At 35.7% G+C, this 16,929-nt stretch overlaps 1 protein-coding gene across 1 annotated transcript in view; it reads left to right on the top strand.

The window, feature by feature from the left end:
• The window catches only part of LOC113232209 (sodium/hydrogen exchanger 9B2-like), a 71,566-nt gene that overhangs the window by 1,033 nt on the left and 53,604 nt on the right, over positions 1–16,929 (top strand). The gene's annotated exons all lie outside the window — the stretch shown is intronic.

Genomic DNA, 16,929 nt, shown 5'->3' with positions numbered 1-16,929 from the left:
CATAATCAAAAATATCCTGTTTGTCACCTATTTATCTATTATCTGAATAAAGGAGAACAAGTTGATGGGATGTCCAAGCTTATCAATGTCAAAAAACCACGTGATTCTGTTATCATGTCCACAAGATCGTGACATTGACGATTATGGAGAGGTAATATCATTTATCGCGTACGCCGATAGGCACAAAATATTAAAGACAATAAACATAATACACATCTCACGTTCGATACTAAATGTTTAACTTTGAAATAGTGGATATTTGTACAAATAATTTTCAGAAGCGAACGTCAATATGCCGAACATTGCTCTAAGCGTAAAATTTCTTCGCCAATTTTTCCATAAAAGTGTTCAATTTTAATCTCTTCTTACTGCCCCTTCATGGCGGTGACAACTGTTAGTAGTGCAATGCACAACGGGAGACGAGCGAGCCAACAGCTCCGGTAGCTATCTGACAATACGGAGGGTACTGTAACGTGCACCCGTGCAGTTGTCCCTATCTACCGGCCCGAGAGATAGGGAGTCCGCTTCGCTTCGCCAGTGATACGTATTCACGGGCGTCTTTGGCGGACCCGAACTTGGGTATGGACTCGCCGGGATTTGTCGTTAACTGCATGTTATGAACATGTTCGTATGTTGTGTGGCCAGGGTGTTCGTCTCTCGCGCATCTAGCGCGTCTTAACGGTCTGGATGAGGACCTGATGCGGGGAGACGGGACTCGTGAGTTGCAGTTTAAGTCGGGAGCTATGTCCGGATATTGTCACAGGACACTGCTATTGGCATCTCCGGCACTAGCCCGGAGAGCTAGTAGAGGATGAGCTAGAGATCCTCCGGTCCCTGGAGGCGCGTAGGAATTTGATAACTGGAGAGACGCCGTTTTTTGGCGTCGAGAAGTGAGCGTGCCTTACAGCTCCGCCACCAATGAGGAGATTTGGTAATCGACTTAGAATCGACGGCTCAGCGGTGGCAACCGTTAGTTGCGCAGAGCGCGAAGGGAAGTGAGCGTGCCTGCAGCTCCGGTAACTATCTGGAAAATAAGGAGGGTTCGTGCACCCGGGGCGGCTCACCTAAGGCACTAGCCTTATAGAGAACCGAATAAAATCCGTGCAAACGGGCTGATCTGGGGTTATGACCCGACTCAGATGGTCTCTGTGCGAGCTTGTTCGCACAGATTATAGTGCCCTTCCCGCATAACCAAGAGGTTGATAAGGAGGGGCGCTATTTACAAAAAACTTATGTAGAACGATATGAGACTGTACGTGCACCAGTAAGCGCTAACCCAAGGCACTGTTGAAAACCAGATGAAACCTGTATCAACGGACGCTCAGGACTGCACTGATAAGGTCCCTGTGCAAGTTTGCTTGCACAGATAATTCCCGTATAACTGAATATTGATAGGAAGGGGCTCTATAAACAAAACTTAGCAGAGGTTACGGGACTTCATGGTCTTTTTCTCTTTAGTTATGGAAATAAAACAGTGTAAGTTATCCGAGTTAATAATAATAATAATAATGCACACACGTAACATAGTTATCTTGCGGCAGGACGCCTCTGAAAAAAGTTATTTTTTTTAGTGCCACTTACAATATGTCCTATGGGCATTATCACGTAACTATGTCATGTTGTAGGTTTTATGATCTAATGATCAATATACATTTTGGTTGAAGGCTAGTCCCTGTCACTTATGTTATGTATTGTGTGTCTTTTTAATCTGTTTACTGACATGGAGCTGGACTAGCAACAGGTTTATGTACGTCGTTTATTTAAGTCTTCTTTTTCACAAATAATATTTTAAGTGCTTTATTTGGTTGAATTTTATACGGAACCATTTTATGTGTCTCCAATACAATGCACATTTGGCAACCTTGGTGTAAATAAGGACACATCAGCAAAATGACAACTTTTCAGGAGAGAGCTTTAAAGATTCTTCGAAAATTCTAAGCTTTTTAAATTATGTACGTCGTTTATTTAAGTCTTCTTTTTCAGAAATAATATTTTAAGTGCTTTATTTGGTTGAATTTTATACGGAACCATTTTATGTGTCTCCAATACAATGCACATTTGGCAACCTTGGTGTAAATAAGGACACATCAACAAAATGACAACTTTTCAGGAGAGAGCTTTAAAGATTCTTCGAATTGTTAGCTTTTTAAATTTTAAGCTTAAATAAAAGAGTTATAAAAGTTCATATTTATACAATTTATTTCACCTACTTCGTATGGTTTTTTTATACTTTCATCTAGTAATGTGCACAACAAGCATACCAATTGCCTATTCTCAAACTAGGGAATTTCCTGTACTAGAGATCCAGAGCAAAGGAATTCTCTCTGAGGCACTTCCCAGAACACCTAAAGCAGGGCCAATTTAGAAAAGTAAGTTTCCCAAATTGATCTGCCGGGAATCGAACCCTAGTCCTGTTCATCTAGTGCCCACAATGCAAACCGTTGGGCCGCCGAGGTCGTCGTGATACAAGGACCTTGGGCTTTACAATACCAAAGATATAATTTAAACCTAATTTGCACTCTGTTATGTAATTTTTCTATGAACATAAAATGTTTTTCTTCTTCGTCTAGTAGTAACTTTGTCGAGTGATGTTAATAGAATGAAAGTAAACATTTTCATTATGACTGGGCTTGTCGCTATCTAGTTAATTTTACATGCGCTAATTAAATATTGCTTCTTTTTTTTATGATACTAAGTCACAGGACGAACGAGTCGTGCTCCTGGTGGTAAGCGATACTCTTATCCATAACAGTTCCAGTGCCTTCAGAACTAAATATCACAAAGATCTGAGGGGTATTTCCCTGGACGAACACTTTCACAGGAGCTCTACTGCTACTAAAATCTTGTTTTTGTTTTTTTTTATATAAACAGATGGCCAGGTATTCTTCCATAGATAATACAACTAGAACTAAAATTTTGTAAAAGGTAAAAAACGCATACAGCCATGTTGGCAAAGATAAAATAAATCATTTCAAAATACTAAGAAAGCTGCAGAATTTGAATTTATAAAATTAATTTAGTAAATGTTTAGTTTTTTTTCTATACTTCAACCTAAAAGGGAATAATTCAGATTTTTCAAGCGTTAAAACTTTTTTGCTTAGTCTTAACGTTTAAGAGAAGTACAGTGCAATTAAATTTAAAAAACCTATTACCGCCATAAGGTGGTAATGTAACGAAAAAGTATTGCAGCACATTACAGCCGATTTTGCCAGCATGTTATGGCATTGTTTATGTGACGAAAAATCTTCTTAAGTCCTTAAGTAAGTAAGTAAGTATGCTCATGGAATGTGCTCAAATTAATTATTGTCCAATAACAACCTTGTATTGTATTATGGAGTGTTCAGAGCCATTAAAATTGCAATATAGCTACGCTATGACCGAGTGTTCAACCTATTGCTTAGTTTCCCTATGGCTGTGTGAATATTTCTCTCCATATCTATTTTATTAACAAATTGTTTAGTAGACGTTTAAGGCAAGCTGACCGTTACCAATCTCATGTGAGTATACTTACTCGAAAGACGTCAGTCTATAATTCGACCATGTATACTAATTGAAATACTCAAGCCGCGTATCACTCGTGCGTTTGCCCACTTTAAGATCCATGTATAGTAAAGAAAAGATACGGAGCGATAGTTTTAACAAGACTTTTTTATTTTACATTCTACTGTTAACTATGAAGCGTAAGTGGAAGGCAAGTTTTCTTTTAAGATACCAAATGACGGGACGAACAAGTTGAGCGCTTGGTGGTAAGCGACATGCCTGTCCATACCAGTTGCAATGCTCTATAGTGACAAACCAAAACACTGCAAGTCCCATTTAGTCTTTTGTAATGTCATTACAAAGAATCTTTCGACAGTTATAAAGAGAAAAGAAATTTATTCGTTTTTCAAAAGAAAAAGCTATTTTTAAGCGTAATAAAATCGTTCCCATTATGTCGTGACAACAGATAGTCGTGCAGTTTAAATTATCGTGGCTTGTAAATTTAAATGAAGTTGTTCACATATAGTACAACACGATTATTGTCTTGACTTTTTTGATGTTACGACGACAGAATTGTCGTGTTATAGCAAGAGCTAGAACGACAGTCGTCCGACGATAAATAAAACGTCACGATTTAAATGTGACGACAGATAATCGCCGCTTCGATTCTGTCGTGCAAACGACAAAGCGGCTGCCGTGAATCGATAAATTGTCACATTGTGACAGTCGTTCAACGATTGAATAAACGTCTGATCGAAAGATCTGAGACTGTGCCCAAGTCCCATGCGCCTGTTTCACCAGCATCTTATCCTTCAAAACCGGAACACAATAATGTCATATTATTACTTGGCAGCAGAAATAGTTAAGGTGGCAGTACTTCCTTGGATGAACTCGTAAAAAGGAAAGGAGGTTTACTGCTACTAAAACTAAGATTAAGTATGGACGAGGACGGCCAGGAATGAGTTACAATGAACAAATAAAGAAAGTGGGGGTCACGTTTTGCAAAGAGACCAAACAACAAACGTTTGCACGGTATACCGTGCAAACGTTTATTGTTCGTTATTGTTCGTTCGTTTATTGTGTATCATTCTGTAGAATTATATTTACTAGACTGACAATAGTCTAGCTCTTAAATCTGAAAAAAGAACGACAGTGAAACGAAGCACGCAACGAAACATTTAGAAAATTAGGAACACGGCAAACAATAGCATAGCTTTGTTGCACAAACTGTATTAGAATGTATCGAGTTCTTAGGTTTTCGCGATTGTTACACATAGGAAATGAAACTATTTTTCCGGATTTAAATCGCGTATATTTGTTTTTTCAAACAAACCGACGTTTCGGGCCCTTTACAGGTCCCATGGTCACGGTTGACTGTTCACGGTTCAACCGTGTGTCAACAAAGGACCGAAACGTCGGTTTGTTTGAAAAAACAAATATACGCGATTTAAATCCGGAAAAATAGTTTCATTTCGTATGTGTATTAGAATGACTGATTTATTTCAGGCCATACGATCCATAATGACATTTAGTAATACAGTAAATTTTTCAAACATACTACTTAAGATTAGTACAACAGGTTACAAATAGACCTAATACTAGACAGAAAAAATACCACGGCTACACCATTTACGTATTACACAGTAGAAAGTCTCACCAGACTTGAGATTCTTTAGGTAAATTGCATGCTTTATTTAAAGTATATTTAGTTCTATATAAGTTTCAGTATTGTGGCTAGATTTTACTAGATTTTTTAATTTATTTTTTTTAATGATACTACGAGACGGGTCGAACAAGTCGTACGCCTAGTGTTAAGCGACATGCCTGTCTATAATATTGAGCGTCTCTTAGAGGTTTAAATCGCAAAGATCTGAGGGGTAAGTTGAAAAGTCCCATGTACCTGTATTTTCACCAGTTTTATGTCATTTATATTAAGGTGCATTCATGTAAACGTAGGAGATCAGTAGGCTAACGTAGTACCACCGATTGGTGGTTGCATACGGCGGGGCTGAGTTCTGGGCCACAATAGTATAACGTATGTCATCGATACAATAAGAAAAAGAAGATTGGTGATTATAGCGAATCTCTACAAATCTTTTTTGTACATAGGCATATTCGTATAGTGTTTTTAACAGTTTAGTTTTATATTGAAATTCTAAATTTAAATGTACTTGTTTTTGGTGCCTTTTTCTTTCTATTTAGCACTATTGTTTCTGGTTTCGTAGTAACCGTATAATTTCGTTCAAAAAAACTGTATGTTCCATTGACCTACCAATAAATGGACGTCGGGTTTGCGCTAAAAAGTGTCCGCACCTATAGGGCGTTAAAATCGCATACAGAGCGTCAATCGCGCAACAGTCTTCGTTTGTTCGACTGACAGCGCGGTTGTCAATCATGCAGTACTATACAATAATAACTTGTAAAAATTACTGCAGTAAAGTGTAAAAACAGGATTTTGTATCATATTGTCACTAAACAAATATATCGTGTTATCATAATTCTCATTTAAAAGTGTTATTTTGTACAGTTTTATAGTATTTAATTTAATTTATATAGAAATGAATCGTGAGTTAAAATTATTGAAATATATTTAATTATTGAATATGAAAATTACAAAAGCACACAAAATAATCAAATAGCTAATTGTACTTTTTCTACACATTGCGTGCGCGAAAGATGGAAATAGATCCATTACGTCAATTTCAAGAAGCTTATATAAACTTCTTGGTCATTTTCAATTGTTCGAACCACAAGCGATTGAAATATTTAAAACAAAGAAACTATAGAGTCGCTTTGATTTTCATCTTATTTTTAAAATGATTTTTTATTAAACGTTAGCAATAACTAACAAAATATTGTTGTAGTCGTTTTACGGCTTGGGATTACCTATCAGAAGTCAGAAAATACATGTGCCCGAAATAACGTTAGCTCGAATTTTCATAACGTCAAATGTATTATTTTAGGGAGATTACAAAACAAAAGCGAATTTTGTCTTTGTGAAAAGCATCAAAATTATTTGAAAGCGTAACGGCTTTATTATAAATAGGTTTTCGGAATTACGGATATTTGAGTATACGTTTAGTTGGAATATCGGTACATTTCTTATAGTACACGCTTATTTTAACATTTCTAGTAATATTGGTATGTATGTATCTGCCCTACTCTTTATTATTTCTTTAAGTGAATTTGTTCAAAATTCGACATAATAATGTATATAAAAATTAATTAATATTTAGGATAAAAGCTACTCCATTACTCTTGTGTTCCAGTAATTTTCAGTCGAAGCTAAATAAGGTGCATTTTGTTAAGTTTCCAGTAGAAGCTGAATATGGTGTTTTCGGGCCCTTAAATTGTTGCAAGCAAAATTAGGCAGGACTTTTGTATAGGTTAACTTCGGACATTTTTTTCGTGGTTTTTTTATTAGACCCGACGTCCATTTGTTGGTAGGTCAATGGTATGTGCGTTTCCTTTGATCTTGCTCACTCCTCAATAGCACCTACCGAAACCCCATTGATACAGTTCGCTACAGTGGTAATGCAGTCCACTCATTAATCATCCAGTCGTTTCTCATTACTATCCTAATGCTCTCTTCACGGGTAATACCTATTCGAAGGTCATACCGGAGATTTCAAATAACAATACTTTCCGTAAAAGTCCAAAGAAAACTACTTTGCTGTGTGTACACAAAAAATTTTGCCGCTTTATTACATGAGAATATGCCAAAGAATGTAAAAAAATATTAAATAGAAATACCCATAGTTATCGTTAAAATTGTACCGGTGTACCTGTGTCATAATATAATGTGGAGTTAGAAAATATAAAAGTTACATAACACAGTAGAAGTACATACCACTCCATATACCATGGAAAAACCTTCGATGAATGACAAAAGAAACATATTGTAAGTGCCGCGAACGCTATAGAAACACGTGATATAAATATAAAGCCATTGCGAAGTCATGGTGAAGTCAGTAAATTGCCATTTTAGTATTCTACGGCATTTACTTCAGGTATTCTCCACAATTGGAAAAGTATTTAAAACAAAGTAATGGAGGGAACATAAACAACTGATTATAAATACATAATGTGGACTCATCAATATTAGTTACTCATACTCGTGACTAAAGTACGAATGTATGTCGAACAATGCCAAAAAAATATTATATTGTCTATGTATGGTAAAGACCGTGTAACATCTGTTAATTGTACTCCCATGTTTTCTTTTGGAAATGAAAGCGGAGATTAATCCACAGATATGAGCAGCAATGCCTAGTTACGCATAACATTCTAAGTTTAAAAACGTCTTAAAACGAATCCAGACTACGGATAATAACCGAATGAACATTTAACGTATAATCTCAGTACAGAGTACTAAAACAACCGACATCAAAAGTGCGTGGAATTACATATAATTACCACGTTTTATTGATACCGGTTACCAGAAAGTGCGCAAACCCGGATTCATCCCGTAGTTCGCCACTATACGGACTTGACACAGGAGATAATAAAATCTCTACCTGATTCCAGTTTTTTTTGTATAATATTACAGTTAGCTGCCTAACGCCGGGTACTCATTAGCGAGCCGTAACTGTAACGTGGCAGATACAGTAACGAGGTGCTAGTGTGTACGCGTGAAATAGTCTTCACTCGCTAGAATGAGTACCCTGGTTACCGTCGCTCGGCTTTCTGCGAACCGCACACGTTCCACTAGCGGGATACTCGCGAACCACGTACACACTATGATTTTTTGTAACATAACATGCATCAGTTACAGCTCGCTGTTGAGTACCCGGCTTAACAAAACAAATAGACGTTTAAACAACAACTTTTTTATCAGATCCATCTCCGAGAGTGTGCACAGAAACTTTACAATTTAGTTCCACTGTCACCGTTCTTTGTCCGATCGCGGTCGACTAGAAAATCCGGAACACTCCATACTTATATCAATGAGTATATCATTCATCACACATTCGCACGAAGGGTTTTGATTCTTCCTTCCTAACGCGAAACACGCTGTATCTATTTCCTAGAAACTACAATTTGGGGCTATTTAGAGCTAGGATGAGTAGGCATGTTTTAGACAAAATTACATCCTCTGTCACATTGTCGCTTAATATCAGGAGAGTTTTTGGCCAAGCGTGTGTCATATTTTACGGAAACAAATCTAGCACGAATATATCGGATCCATTAAAGTAAAAGAGTTTTAAAAAACTATAGTAATAATCTTTAAACTATACCTGCTAAAACTCCGCAACTGTATCATCATCATCACGTTTGTTCTCCCCACGGCTGGTCACGGGTCTTATTTCAGGCGAGGGTTTAGATAGTCCGCCAAGCCAACGCGTGTTGGGGACGTCTCACGTTTTTCCAGTGTTGTAAACCCTTTCCATTCACTAAAAGCTCATGGTAAATTTCAAACTAAATTTCGCATATAAATTCCGAGAAATTCATTTGTTGTGAATCCGGATTTGAACACACGGTTTCTGCTTGAGAGGACCTGCACGCTTGAAAATTTAACGGCGGCTACTAATGACGCGGTAAGCGTAGCTGAGTTCAATCCCTGTACTCTCGTTTTCCGTCCGAATGCTTCTACTTGTTATCGCGTCGATACTTCTTTTATTTTAGGACTATATTGCCCCTAAATAGTACGTTGCAACTCTGACTGCGCTGTCCGTGGCCGCGTAAAATCCTACCCCCTTTGTTTGATATAGTCAACAGAATAGAATAATTCAAAGGTGTTAAAGTGATTTTGTTGGTAGTCAGTAAGTATATCATACCTTAAATAATAACCAGAGTAAAGAAGTAAATCAGAATTATGAACACTTATATTTAAATAAAATACATATAGGATACAAAAACTTTGAATAATTACAAATGACAGAATGCATGTGTACGACTGTATCACTAATACAGGGCTGAAACTAACGGATGAGGTACGAAGTGAGTATAGACTATTAATTTTTAAGCAATATATAAGTACATAATATAAAACGTTAGTATTGGGAGTAGAATCTTTTAAAATTACATTAATTTGTTCAAACAATTATGATTTTTAATCAGAATCAATGCACTGCCATCAGTCTTCTTCATGTAAATTCTGCCATGTTTCACCCATATATGTTTGTACTATAAATGTTTAGCAGTCTTGCGGGCATGCATGTAGCGCTTTACTCTCCGGCGAAAGATGCTCTACTATGTATACTGGTGCCGAGTTATTATCAACCTGGTGGCCAAGATGAGAGGCGTTCAAACGCTTATTTTTATGGGTCCGATTGTACGCTTTATACGCAGAGATTAATCCATCGCGATAGTGCTCAGACGACAACGTGACAAGTACATTACGAGGCCGGTCAGGTTGAGGTTGAAGCTTGGCTACTCTACGGATGGAGCGGATTTCACTACCCAGAATTACATAATTTAGTTGTTCACAAATTTTTTTTAATGCTCTTGAAAGGTTTTCCGATTTTTGTTCAGGTAACATTTGAATTTCAACGTTACGTCGTCTCGAATTGTCTTCAACTGAAACACTTAACATTAGTACACAAGGGGCACAAGTCATAGTCGTAAGACAGATTCCCCTGAGAAGAATGAACAAGAAACTCTAAGCGTTGCTCTTTGTAAATAACATTTGTACACTTTGGTGCCTTTTCACTTTAAATAATAAGGATGTATCATTAGCAACAATACTATCTCATGTTTTATGCCCTCCATGAGGCTAGGTAAGTAATTAACATAAACTAAAAGCAAAAATGGGCCTAGAATTCAACCTTGAGGGACACCCATGTTAATTGCGGACCCTGATGATTTCTTACCGTTAACATCGACCCTCTGTACCCTACCACTCAAATACGATTTAAGAAGGTCGAGGTCACGTCCCGCCACCATAATGGCGAAGTTTCCTGAGCAGAATATCATGGTGCACACAATCAAAAGCCTTGAAAAGATCACAGAATAAAAGCTATTGCATCATGTGAGTCTTCCTATGCATCAAATATATGTTTCATCAACTCAACACCAGCATCGGTTGTAGAGCGACCCCGAGTGAAACCAATTTTTTGAAGACGTTAAGTTATTACTATAAAAATGTGCACACATCTGATTTAGAATAATTTTTTCAAACATTTTACTGACAGTTAGTAGTACTGAAATAGGTGGGGTCTGAAATACTACCAGCTTCAAAAGTGGAATTAACAGTAATTGTTTCGGACGGATGTCGGACGGAGAACGAGAATAGACCGCCTCAGCCGCAAATAGTGCAGTGTATGCCGTCGATATGATAAAATGAAGAAGTTTGCGTGGCAGTCGTTCAACCCATTAGGCTACCACGGCTGTTATATCAATTTTATTATTGTATTAAATAGTTAGTAAGCTACGTACAGTGAAAATAATTGAATCACTACTCAATATTTGAACATTCAGTATGTTTATGTAATTGAGCTGAAACGGTGCTTCTCGTAAGGTCGTGTGTCGAGGACAACATTGTTATTGCTACGATTGCATTGTTTTTTATAATAGTTATATAAATTGGTAGAGTACCGTGTATATAATGTACTTTTCCATTTTATTACATGCATAACCACATGAATTAGGTGACTTGTGAAATTCAGTAAGCGTATTGTGTACAAGCATTATGAAATGATAGACAACTAGAAGTGCGTCCAAAGTATTTTGACAGATAGGATTACGATGTGACATTGAAATGGCGCCCACATTTGTTTATAGTATAACATACGTTATCATCTAGCTATAATTTTAAAAATATACATAAAATGACTTGTACGTGAATCATAATTGCTTTAAAAAACAACTATTCTTTATTTATGTGAAATTAATTAATGAATGATATTTGAATATTCATCTTTATGCGTAATTTATAACAGTAGTTATTAGCCCGTTAATTTTCTTAAAATAAAAAAGAAATCAGAATAAGAACACCGTATTTTAAAACCATACAGTTTCGCGATTGCTTGGTGTTACCTTTTTTTTTTTTGTTGTTGTGATACCAAGTAACGGGACGAACAAGTCTTGCGTACCACCAGGCGGTGGTAAGTGACAAGCCTGTCTATAACAGTCCACTCAGAGCTTTAAATCGTAAAGATCTGAGGGATACTGCGCCTGTCACCCTGAGATATAAGTTGAGAAATCCCAAGCGCCTGTCATTTCACCTGCACCCCTACCGTTCAAAACAGGTACACAGTAATGCACACATTACTGCTTGGAGGCAGAAATAGGTAAGGTTAAACCTGAATGAACTCTTTCACAAGGAGCTCTACTGCTACTTTTAATATAAAATATGAATGGACAAGTGTCAGAATAAAACCAAGAATAATAGAACCGCTTGTGTTCTTTTAACATAACACTACATATTTATACGAGCTCTAATCCATCGAGTGCTAATCAATTATTTAGATACAGAAAATTGTTCATATATAAAATATATATCTTATCATATTCTACATATTTATTTACATCATAAATGCTCAATTATATTGTGATTACACTAGAGATGATATCCATTCATCATTGTATAAGCTCATCACTAAATCAAAATGCAACTTGTTATACTTACTCAGTTAAAAATGCTGTACATACTTTCAAATAAAAAATTATGGAAATGAAAATGACGTTAAATTGATTTAAATATAAAGTAAAGTAACCAACGTGAAGTAAAAGTAAATTGTTTTGGTGATATAAATTATGAACAAAAACTTAAAGATTTTATTGAATTGATATTCAATTATTTTTTGTGAAATTACTCCACTAGTTTGTTATAATTCCTACGCTACAACTAAAAAGTCGTTATGTAGCTTAGTTGGTACAGCGTCTGGCACGGTAAGCTAGAAGACGTCGGTTCGAATCCGGCCGGATCGAAGGAATTTTTTCTGAGTGTTCGATCTTTGTATTAATAATTATAAAAAACTTCAAGTTTAAAATTATTTTTAGGCATCAATATCAAGGACATACGATTGAAATCCATTACTTTACGCCGAAAGCGGCAGGTCACGATCCAGTGCGAGTGTACAACGTAAATTAGACTTTACACTATGTAATAGGATTATTTGACTTTAAAATCGAGACTTAGGGTCGTATTCCAGAACTCTACTCAATGCTCAAGTATTGAGATCCTAATATGATTTCAAGCACTGGAAATACGACTCTAATGGCAGGGACTTAAGTATGATTTCGAGTGCTTTAAACCATACTCAAATCCTGACTTGAGCATTGAGTAGAGTTCTAGAATACGACCCATAATAGTGTATTCACGTATTTTACCTCGTCCTTTAGGACGTGTTGCAACACATCCGTAACATTAAAGTAAAATATGTTTATACACGATTAAGTCCCGTTTTCAAAATCAAATAATGTGTTAAAATCATGAAAGGTTAAATCAATATATAGTGTTCCTGACGGAACCGCACCATCGCATTGTACAGGGTCAAGAGCACGTCAAGCTTGAAATTTAAGACTTAAATCCAACTCTATGCCGCTTACGATAAGAACGGTCCAAAGTACAAAGTGTCAAGCTTGATGTGCTCTTGACTGTACAAGATTATTTTGCTTCAAGACAGGAAATTTCAAGTAGATTCAGTCGCAACGTCCTTTTTAATAATTATTATATATCAAATATGTGTATCTAATTATATTGTGATATTTATTAACTATGAAAATATATGAGTACATTTACGTATGGAACCAACTACCCTCCTTGTCACGAACAATGCATTGGCATTTTGGTAACTTTCTAGATATAGGCCACTAAATTTTCTTTTTCTTTGAAAAATGTCTCATTTTGCCATAATTTGCTTAACAATAAAACTGAAACTAAATAGGATATAAAAAACCACTTATAGGGGCTTATAGATCTCGTTTCATTGATTTCAGATAATATTAATAACTCACTTTCGATGAAAATATCAATTACGTTGCTTATGATAAGGACGGCAGCTTAGGTGTTAGAAATTCTAAAATAGCATTTTTTCAATATTTTGCGAATTACATGTAATGGAATTATTAACGGTTAAATTAAAAACAGTTTTCAAACCGAATTTTAATATTCAGATAATTATTTATGATATAAGTAGAAGTACAAACTCTTCTGAAATCAATAAATAATTTTAATTACTCTCTTTTTTATCTCTTAGAATTTTCTCTTTCCAATATTTATATGAAATGCGTAATGTTACTCTAAGTGTGGACACTGTAGCCCCATATCAAGTCCTCCGAAGACCCGCAAAAGGCTCAAATGCGCCGATCTTGCTCAGTGCTACAGCTTTGTGCCTTTTGCAGTTAAAACCCTGGATCCCTGGGAGCCACAGGCGAAACTTCTAGCGAACGAGCAGTCGGATCGCCTCGCAGAAGCCTGCGGTGACTAATTATTCCCGCCAAATAATAAGTTTAGCAATTTAAAGGAGAAATGTTACAAGCCTTCTAGGCACAATGACCCAGGGTACGGCACCCGAGGAAATTTTACTTTTTTTATGTTATAGTTTAGATATGTGTATTACTTATCTTTAAGCATATTGCATATTTTTGAGTTACACCAAAATTACATTGTCACAACTCTAGTTGTTGCTCTAGCGTTATCCCTCAAAATCACCAATCTCGTATCTTGTGCAGTATATAATAATCATATATACGATAATCCCTAAAAACAATTTAAAACAATCGTCTTAAACATGTAAATTAAAGTTTTATTATCACTTATCGTGGCCAAAATATTGAGGTGATAAAACAAAAGAGCATGATGGTCATAAAAACCTATACAGGGTTATTTTTAAAATACTTACAACCTCACTGGACTATATTGCAAACACCATAGACAACAACTTTTGTTCCATGACTTTTAATAATTGATCAGATTTTACTTTCACACGAAAATGAATATATTTAAATAGATCGCTCTAAACTCTGTGGCAGGACGGGGGTGGGAATCGTCGCGGAGGACTCTTGCACGTTTGAACTTATTATACCAAATACAGACCTAAAAAGTGTCAGATAATAACAACGGAAACTGAAAAGTTTATTTTTAGTAAATTTAATACGTTTTGTAAAAAGTCATGGAACAAAAGTTGTTGTTTATATACATAAACTATAACACAACTATAACTACAACTACTACATAATAATACTATTATAATACTATTATTATGTAGTTGTTGTTAGTATTTTAAAAATAACTTGATGACCACGTAAACGTCCAGTAAATAATAATAAATATACTTTAGCTTTACTATAGCTTTATGTATTTCTATATCACTCACTGTAAGGTATCTAGAAAAACACGTTTTCATGCAAAACGGAGGGCTTACTTGCTTGAGCCTGAACCATGAATAATTTTAATACAAGCATTATGCGCTTTTCCCATTGAGTTTACTGTATCTTGAGGTGGTTTTCCACCGGCCAGACGAGACGAGGCAAGACAAGAATTGAAATCTCGCTGGCCTATTTCAACCAAAAATTGCCATTAATAGCTCGCGCCAGCGCGCGAGAAATTACGTTTCCGTTGCAGAGTGTGATACTCTATGTAAGCAGCAATACGGTTCAATATTACATCAACAAATATTTCAATTCTCGCCTCTCCCTTCCTCGCCAATCCAGATCATTTCCACCGAAGATGCGCAAGAATCGAAATTTCAATCCTCGTCTCGCTTCCCCAATGGAAAAGCACCTTTTAGATGTTAATTAAGTATAAAAATGCGAAATATGAATTTCAAAATTTTAAAACAATTCCTTTTCGAAATGTTATTACTGTTATAACACTATCACATGATAACCAGGACGAAGCTTTTGTAATTTAATGTTTCGTCTATCAAGGCAAATAATAAGATATTGGCGGGCTATAATTCAGTTTTATGTCTTAATAAAAATATAATAAATATATTACATATACGTTTCTCGTAATAAATCCACAAATTTTATTTATCGGCCTACAAGACCGGTGTTCCCTAAAGGATTAATTTATATTTGAAATTGACGAGTTCCAAAAGACGCATACTATTTTAATGTAAACGACTCCATCAAAATAAAATTAACTTCTAGTTTATAAGCAAGGTAATTTTCTTTTTTTGTACAAATTATATTTAAAATTAACAGTGTTAACACTCTTTCACATTTTTCAATATGAAACATACTAATTTTACATTGAGTTCTTAGGTTTTCGCGATTGATACACATAGAAGATGACGATTACTCCGATTTGTGAACCGATTTTGATGATTCTTCTTTTGTTGGAAAGAGGGTATCTCAGTAGTGGTTCCATTTAAATTTGAAAACAATATTCCGCCACTAAGGGTGGTAAACTAGCGGATGGTTCAGATGTCGCGCACTTTCCGGTAACCGATTTCAACAAAACTTGGCAAATACATGTAATTCCGCAAACTTTGGAGAACGGTTTTTTAGTCCTCTGTACTGAGATTATTCGGAACTAAATCTCGCATATTAAAATTTGTTCCTTCAAATAAAACAATGTTTCGTTTTACATTATTTTTACTTTTTTTTTCTCTATGTATTATTATGAACTTTGCACAAGGAGAATACATGCGAAGCAGAAATAACACGCGAATTTCGAGTTGTACTAAACCATTTTAGTAAGAAACGAAGAAAGTGAGCCGAGAATTAGAATAGAATAGACATTTATTGCAACGCCACAACACAGATACAAAAAAAAATGATAACACAAACAAAGAAAACAAAATAAAAGGAATAATAATTATTTAATAAGCAAAATAAAAAAAATACACCAAAAAATCCCATACATAAAACAAATCTGACAAAAAGCAAATAATAATGACTGCAAATTTTGTAGTTTGTTGTAATTACATTTCGTCATAATTATTACCACCGCAAAAATAGTATTAAAATAATTTCTCATTCATTTATAATAAAAGAAAATAAATGTTGCCTATGTAAATCAACTAAAATCACTTAAACCATTTATATTTAAATTAAAACTAAAATCATTCGAACTATTTTTTGTTATTGTATTGTAGAAATGTCTTGCATTAACCCATTTACACGTCCCACTGGGCACGGGTCTCCTCCTAGGCGAGGGTTTACGCCATAGTCCACCACACTAGCCCGGTGTGGGTTGGGGACTTCACACGTTTTTCGAAAATTGTGAACCTTCTTCGACGTGCAACCGCTTCTCTGCTTGAGAAGCGGTAGGTCAAACCATTGGACTACCACGGCTTAGTACCAGAACTGTAGAAATGAAGAAAGCTATAAATAAAAAACCTGTAATGTGGAAGGCAATATCATATTCGAAAACGGCGTCGTCTAGGCGTAGACATGCGCTTCATTCCACCCCAATTCGTGACTGTACATAATGGGCATCTAAAACCAAATATATTCAAGCCATAAACACTATTCTTCTCCAGTGTGCCAATAAATCACTCTTCAATGTCTCTTATTTCCACAAATGGTATAAGGGTACTAAAAATTACAATTTTA

The sequence above is a fragment of the Hyposmocoma kahamanoa genome, unplaced genomic scaffold (genome assembly GCF_003589595.1).
Source record: "Hyposmocoma kahamanoa isolate Upper Pololo Valley unplaced genomic scaffold, ASM358959v1 102, whole genome shotgun sequence".
Lineage (NCBI taxonomy): Eukaryota > Metazoa > Arthropoda > Insecta > Lepidoptera > Cosmopterigidae > Hyposmocoma > Hyposmocoma kahamanoa.
Note: the sequence above shows the minus strand (reverse complement) of the source record. Positions and strands in the feature narration are given on the sequence as shown.